Source organism: Nyctereutes procyonoides, unplaced genomic scaffold (genome assembly GCF_905146905.1).
Source record: "Nyctereutes procyonoides isolate TBG_1078 unplaced genomic scaffold, NYPRO_anot_genome, whole genome shotgun sequence".
In the NCBI taxonomy this organism is placed as follows: Eukaryota; Metazoa; Chordata; class Mammalia; order Carnivora; family Canidae; genus Nyctereutes; species Nyctereutes procyonoides.
The window spans coordinates 33036405-33044332 of NW_026575126.1; the positions used below are offsets into that span (position 1 = coordinate 33036405).

A 7928-nucleotide genomic window follows, 5' to 3' on the forward strand; every position below is an offset into this window, starting at 1 on the left:
TTTTTAAAAAATTTGTTGAGAGAAAGGAGCAGAGGGACAGAGGAAGAGGGAGACAGGCAGACTCCTTGCTGAGTGGGAAGCTGGACACAGGGCTCCATCCCAAGACCCTGAAATCATGACCTGAGCCGAAATCAAGAGTTGGATGCACAACTGACAGAGCCACCCAAGCACCCTGACAATTTGATATTCTTAATGATTCTCTGTTGAAACCTGCACACTGGGTCAAAGGGTGAGGCTGACAAATGCGAGGCACCTACAAGTTCTGTGCGTAGGGATTCTCCTCTTTGGAATCCAGGTATCTGAGCAAGCAGCCTCTCCCCAGATTAAGTCCTCAAAATTTTTTCTCAACAAGTAGTCAAGTAAAACAGTGCTAAATGGAGAGTTTCTTTTCTTTAGTTAAACCTAGGAGATCTGAGTGTTCCTGGAACCCCCATGGGGATGTCATGGGCTGTCAATCCCTCGAATCTGATTATTTCCTATTAAAGATTCTATGGGAGTCAGTCATATTTTTACAATCACTGTTAAATGATGTCTCAACTTTGTCTCCAGCTACTCTGAGGGAAGGAAAAAGGACTTCTCTACTTCCAGGATATTTCAGTCTGGCTTTGGTGGAAGCAGAGTTCAAAGAGCCCATGATTTGAGGTCCAGGTGTAAAGGTATAATTTTCCATGTGAGAATGCTCAAAGGACTTTCTTTCTTTTTTTAAAGATTTTATTTATTTATTTGAGAGAGAGAGAGAGAGAGAGAGAGAGAGAGAGAGAGAGAGAGAATGAGCAGGAGCTGTGAGGAGGGATAGAGGGAGAGGGAGAAGCAGACCCTCTGCTGAGCAAGGAATCTGATGCAGGGCCCCGAATTCATGACCTGAGCCAAAGGCAGATGTTTGACTCACTAAGCCACCCTGATGTGCTTCAAAGTACTTTCTCGATTGTATGGGTGCAATCAAAGAGAGACAGAGAGAGAGGAGGAGGAGGAGGATCAGAGGCACCTGTATCTCCCAATATGCTTCTACCTTCGGCTACACACCTAGTTATAACATCTGAGGACCAAACCCTGGTTTCAAATTTTCAGATGGCATCTGTCTGCTTAGCATCATCACCTGCTACAATCTTCTTTTGTTCCTTACGTTTTCCCTCTGAGTGATTTGTCTTCTTAATATTCTCACTTCCACCCGACAAGATTCAACAATTAGCTCAGTCTTCCTCATCTGCACACACTGGCCTGTGTGAAGTGTGTTATAAACCTGCAGATCACCTTGATGTCTTTCATTATTCTATCCTTGTCAAGAGTCAGTACCCCGTTCTTTAGTAACTTTGCCATAACTCTGGGAAGTATCTAATGACAGAAGGCCCTCTGCACTCTTGCTGGCTAGTATTGCCTACATTGGGAAGAACAAAGGATTTTTTTTTTTTTAGTTCCTTCAATTTGGTCTACAGAAAACACATTAATTCTAAAGAATGAGTGGGAGTGTTGATGATAGAGATGAAGCTGAAGAGAAAGAAGATGAGATCCTGCACACAGGGGATGCAGATGAGCCACTCATGGAAAACCTGTTCTCTCCATGTTTCTACTGTATGTTTCATTGGTCTGTACCACCACCAACTTTCTTTCTCCAATCTTTAAAGATCCCATCCAAGCTCTTTTCACTAATTTTGCTTGTGCAGTTATAAAAACTCAAAAATTTTGAACAAGGCTGATGACAGATCTCAATTGTTTGCAAAAATTCTGTGCTGCTGCTTTGTGAGTCACCAATGCTAAACATTTCATGTTGTCTTACCTCCTGCCCCAAAAATCCTTCCTTGAATGATCCCTTACAAAGAGCAGTCCCCAAATAATAGTCATGCTTAGGCTGGCACCTCCATGGAGAGGGTCAATCTTGTCCTGGCAAGAAAGGGCAGAGGGAGGCAGATGAGGCTCTGGTTGACCTATGCCTGTGCTCAGGACTCCTGACTCCAGATAAAGGTGGATCCAGGTCCACACTGACTCACATACAACACTGTGCGAACTCTAGAAGTCCCCATAGGTGTCTCTATATAGATTTATTTAAAAGCGTATTTCATTTATATGTATTTTAATATTTATTAATTCAACTTAAGTTTCTTCCTCTTTTTATAGAGGTTTTTAAACCACTTAAACTTATTCTTCTAATTGTTCTTTAGATGTCAATCTTCTATAATTCTGTTTTATGCTCTTGTTTTACTATTTCTTTCTTAATAGCATAATTAATCATTTTATAATGTATTACAAGTTTTGAAATACAAGAATAGTCTTTTTCCTACACATCTTTGAAAGAAGAGAATTTGACCACTTTTATAGTTTCTCTCTTACCTTCTGACACTTCCCATGTACCTTTATTTTGAAGACAGAGTCCATTAATTTTCACTTTTTTTCCCTTTATGTCCTATTTGATCCAGCAATTATACAAGGTAAGGTTTTCTAGTCCTAGCTCTCCTTTTTGGGTTCTGTATTCTAATTTATTTTTATTAGTCTTTTTCTTATCTTTATGATATTATTTAATTAAATCCAAATGTTTCTTCTCAAAAACAACAATCATGTTTAGTGCATAGTCCATTATCGGTACAAAATTGTCCCTGTGCTTTGAGATATCAGTATTACTTAACTTTTTTTTTTTAAGATTGTATTTATTTATTCATGAGAGACACAAAGAGAGGCAGAGACATAAGCAGAGGGAGAAGCAGGGTCCCTGCAGGGAGCCTGATGGAAGACTTGATCCCAGGACCCAGGGATCAGGACTTGAGCCGGAAGCAGAAGCTCAACACTGAGCTGCCCAGGCACCCCAGTATTACTCAACTCTTGAATGATCATCAAAGATTCCGTGGGTCTTTTTTGAGATGTCTTGGGACATATTGAGATATAACCTACACAATATGTATTTATAGAAGATTAAAGAATGATCAATTTGGATAAAATAGGAACTTGTACTGAGTGAACTAGTGCTAGGAAAATTCAAAAAGAGGGGCACCTGGGTGGCTCAGTGGTTGAGCATCTGCCTTGGCTCAGGTCTTGATCCCAGGGTCCTGGGATTTAGTCCCCCATGGAGTCTCACATCAGGCTTACAGCAGGGAGCCTGCTTCTCCCTCTGCCTATGTCTCTGCCTCTGTGTGTGTGTGCCTTTCATGAATAAATACATAAAATCGCCCCCCCCAAAAAAGAAGAAAATTAGAAAAGACAAAAGACATTGTTGCTCAGTTCAAAGTGTGGAATTCCACCCCTTCAGATGCTAGATCATACCTGCCAGGGCTTTATGCAGGAAGAGGTATTTGGTAAGTTATTTAACCAGTATTTGTTTGATAGGCTGTTTTATTGTATATTGGCATTGAAAATTAAAGTTAAAAATTGTTAGGGTCTTTTCATAGTAGTTTACATTTACACATTTTATTTGGAACATAATAGGTCTTTTTAATTTTTCTCAAGTCCCAATCTTGGGAATTATTTACTTTAGCTCAGAATTTTTGTCTCTTATGATTATTTATTTTTTTTTAATTTTTATTCTTCTTCTTGTTTATGTAGTCATCTCTCTTTGTTCTATGTTCTTCTCTGTTGACTCCTATTACTCACATAGAAGTATATTCTCATTCTCTATCTTGCCTTGAGATTATTTATGTACACTTTTAAAATTATTCCAGTCTGCCTTCTATTCATTATCTGATTTTCTTCAGAGACAGTTCTAGCGTACTGTATTAAATGTTACAGTGCTGATTTGATATTTTATATATTAGAAATAATTTTAGAATATTCAGGGTATATTGTTGAGACCCAGTTTCAGTTTATTAAGCATTGGTATGAGTTGTTTTTATAAAAGTTTCTAAGAATTCATGTGAAAATTTCTCTTTAGGAGTTCATATTGCCTTTGACATTTTTGTAATTTCTCCATTTTCTTTGATGCTTCAGAATATTTTGCTTGTTTCTTTGTTTTAAACTGAGAACAAGTTTTCTCTAAACCAATACTCTCTACTAATTAGCTTGCTACTTCTGGGAAACAGAATTTGAAACAGACTTAAAAGCCCCAATTTTGGAAGGGGAAGTAAAACAACTTAACTTAAGAAGTGTCCTTTCCTTGCTTCCAACCTCAAATATTTGTACAACACATTCCTGTATTTAAAAAAAAAATTAAAATGCAATTCTTGATTTCACATTGGCAATTCTATGTCTCAAGAAGAGGATTAAAGAATGAATAAAAGTGTACATATATGTATTCTTACTGGAAGCTATATATTAAAATGCACATAGGTGCACACTCATAGCCCCAGACTAATAAACAAAACAAGCAAACAAAAAACAAATTTTCAGCAACAGTAGAATGAATAAATAAGTTGTAGTTACCCATAAAATGGGATATTAAATAACAGTGCTACTGAATGTACCATGAATAATACTGTACTCACATACATAATTTTGAGCACAAGAATTCAGATACACAAAACTAAAACTTCTCTTTGGTCACGAGAGCTGGAGTGGTGTCACCTTGGGGAGAAGATCTGTGATACGGAGGGAGCACAAAGGCCACGGTTTAGGAATTGTTAATATCCTACTATAGCTCTGGAAAAGGATTATATAAATATATTCCCTTTGTAAAAAGTGGTTGAGAAGTATATTGTGATTTGTGCACTTCTTTGTATAAATGTAACACAGAATAGTTTATTTTAAAAATGGGTGGGATGACAGAGGATGCGCACTGCATCTGTATCTACCATTAAGTATCAGTAACCAATTATCTGCATCATCTGTAATGAATACATTACCTAATGATAACATATATCATGTTCCCTAAAACAGGAATAAATGTGGTGCCTTAAAGACAGGTTGAGATAATCCTAAGGAGGAATCAGAAATGGTGTCACAAAGGAATGGGCAGTTAGAGGATTGATGGGTGCATAGAGAGGCAAAACGCAAGGAGATTACCTAAGACACTACTGCAATACTCTAATATTATATCTTAGTATTTAAGGGCTGAGCATTGTGCCACATGCAGCTAGGTGATTCAGAAATATTTGCAAACTGTGTGAACAATATAGGGCTGAGTCTTACCTTTGACCATAAAATGAGTTACCACATGGGAAAAAGAAAGTACAAGCTTTTTTCTCATTACTTACACTAATTATCTTTTGGGGGAAATTCTGGACACAGGCATAGGTTTTGGGGATTTTGATTCTTATTAAATAAAAATGCATGGGCTAAATGTTGTTTATGTAGTCATTAGCATGTTGGAAACATGGAAAATGACAAACATCACAAAAGTGACAAAATACTTGCAAATGCATGTTGTGAAGATTTCCAGTTCAATGAACTACTAATTGATTTATCTTTGCATTTATTTTTTGATAAAAAAATATAGTGATATTTTATAAATGCAGATATAAGAAAATATGAGAAGAAAAATTATATGTACCCAAGTCTAAGGTGACCTCCCTACCATGGTCTAAATCTATCTCCTCATCCACTGAAACAGCACCTGCTACAGAAGGTCTAATTTCACTTTCAGCATCATTACTCAAAGAACAAACAGAAAAACCTAGCTAGTCCACTAAATGTGGACTTCATCAATCAGCTAGCAAACACAACCATGTCTAAAACAAGTCAATGATAATTTCTATTGGGCCGGAAAGCAGAAAATCAAATATAAAGCAGCTCTGGATTTCAAGAGTACTGAGTTATCTGAGGCCAACGTGACTTTCCACAAGTATTCTTTCTCCCTGCAAAATATATTATCAGTTACCACAGGGGAGACAACTCTGTCCTCTTCAAAGGCATTTGGAAAATGATGTCACATACAACAGATAAACTGTGAAATGTAAATGAGGGAGGGAGCAGATGTAGTCGCAAAAAAAGAAAAGTATCATTAAAAAAAGAACTTCAAAATTAATTCTTACCTCATGGAGCTGTGACAAATGAGAAGCCGTGGAAGGGAGATAAAGAAGGAGACCAGTGGGCTGAGACTGGATACAGGGAGGCAGTCACATCGGCAGAAAGCCACGCTCCCTGTGCCATACTCAGTCCCTCTTCATACTCCACAGCTTTGGTACCCCATGCAAGTATGCACCTGCCTCGCATTATTTCCACAGATTTCCTCCACTCTCCAAAGAGGTTTGAAGAACTTCTTGAAGAGTGTGTGCCCACTTGCTCTCAGTGGGCAACCTAGTTAAATAAACTTGTTTTATTGCAATCTCCAGTTGCAAGTCAACAAAAGCAAATGAGGTGTATATGAAAAAGTGGAATGGATAAATGTGGGAAAGAAAGGTCACTACATGCATATATAGTGAAAAATTTCTAGTCTTATTATTTTGCACACTGCCACAAAATTAATTTCTAGATTTTCTAGTCAAAACTGTACCCAATCACTGGCATTCTATAAAGCAGAACAAATCTCTCTTCGGTAGCATTGATCACCCAACTGGATCATTCAGATCAGCCTGAAGGCCATGGAGCTTCACTTAGTAGCACATGGTGTAATTCTTACCCATACAAAGCAGAGACTTTTTGGACAGAAACCCTCCAGGGAAGGAAATACAGTAATATGTTTTTGTTTTGTTGGACTGGTTCATTTCCAGGCTCCTGTACTCAGCTACATTTTAACAAAAGCAAAAGCAAAAAAACAACAACAACAAAAAAAACAAAACAAAAAAACAAAACAAAAAACAAACAAACAAAAAAAAAAACCAGCACATGAGCAGAGACTGAAGGAGAGAGAAAGAGAAATGTTCACATTGTCTTTTGTTTTTGAGTGGAGGGAATCTATATAATATCTATCCCCAGTACCTAAAACTGGGGATACTAGTGAAGGAAGCAAGTGCCCAGTATTCATGGCAATGAGGCAATGCATGTAGCCTTGTTCAGCATGCACTTGCTGCACCACCTTAGACAAGTCATTTCCCCCTCTCAACTTTGGTGTACCCTTTGTAAAGTATGGTTGGTAATAATACCCCTTCCTGGGATTGTTTCAAGAATGTAATTAGATAATGCCTATGAAAGCACTTTGTGAACTCTAAAGTGCTCTGCAAATATAAGGGACAAAAGATTGGAAAGTTGCCCCTGAGTGGCTCTTTCTCAAATATGTCCAGATATTAACATTTTAGTGGTGAAAAAGGAGTGCTAATATTTCTCATTGGCACTTTTCTACTGCAGAAGGAAGTAATCTAAGTAGAAGAAATATATTTTTCCTTGAGACTCAATAAAGCTATTTTCATTTTAATTGGAAAATTGTGGCATATAAACATTTTTATTTTCCCTGAATTGACCCTTTAGGGAAAATAATTAAAGGTTGCTCTCTGCTTGTCTAATAGAAAAATCTGAAAGACTGTCCAGGTCTTGCCATCCCCTCTGTCTGTGTGACCTTGAACAAGTTACTGCTCTTTCCATCAATCAGTTCTGTACAAAAAATATTTATCTAGCCTCGAATATATGCCAAGTTCAGTGCAAGCTCTGCTTGAGGAACAAAGAGCAAAACACATAGTCCTTCACACCTATGTAAACCTATGAAGTTTACAACTTGGCAATTGTTTTTTCTCTCAGATGGAAGTGGTAATCACTGCTACCCACGTGTCAGGTTTGTTATGAGGATGAAAAGCTAGTACAGGAGAGTGCTTGGCAAAATTGAAAAGTGGTGCATAAATGCAAAGTAGTTTTATTACTAGATATAAAACCATCAGCAGCATATAGATGGTTAAAGAATTCTTAACAGAGAATGATGACAAATGGATTAATATTTATAGAGCCTCTGCCCCGTATATATCACAGAGATCTACATATATTATTTCACCCACACAACAGACTGGTTGATATTAATTGCTGCTTTTGACCAACGGGGAAATGGAGACTTACATCAGTTAAAACGACTCAGCTAACAAATCAGAGCCACTGCAAAGACTCTACAGAAACTATTGATGTAAACTGTGTTGCTTCAGAAATCCACA

General features: G+C 37.5%; 1 pseudogene; it reads right to left on the minus strand.

Moving 5' to 3' along the window:
* Positions 1 to 908: 908 nt before the first annotated feature.
* On the minus strand, positions 909 to 2370 carry LOC129519806 (BRISC complex subunit Abraxas 2-like; annotated as a pseudogene).
* Between the last annotated feature and the right edge of the window lie 5558 nt (positions 2371 to 7928).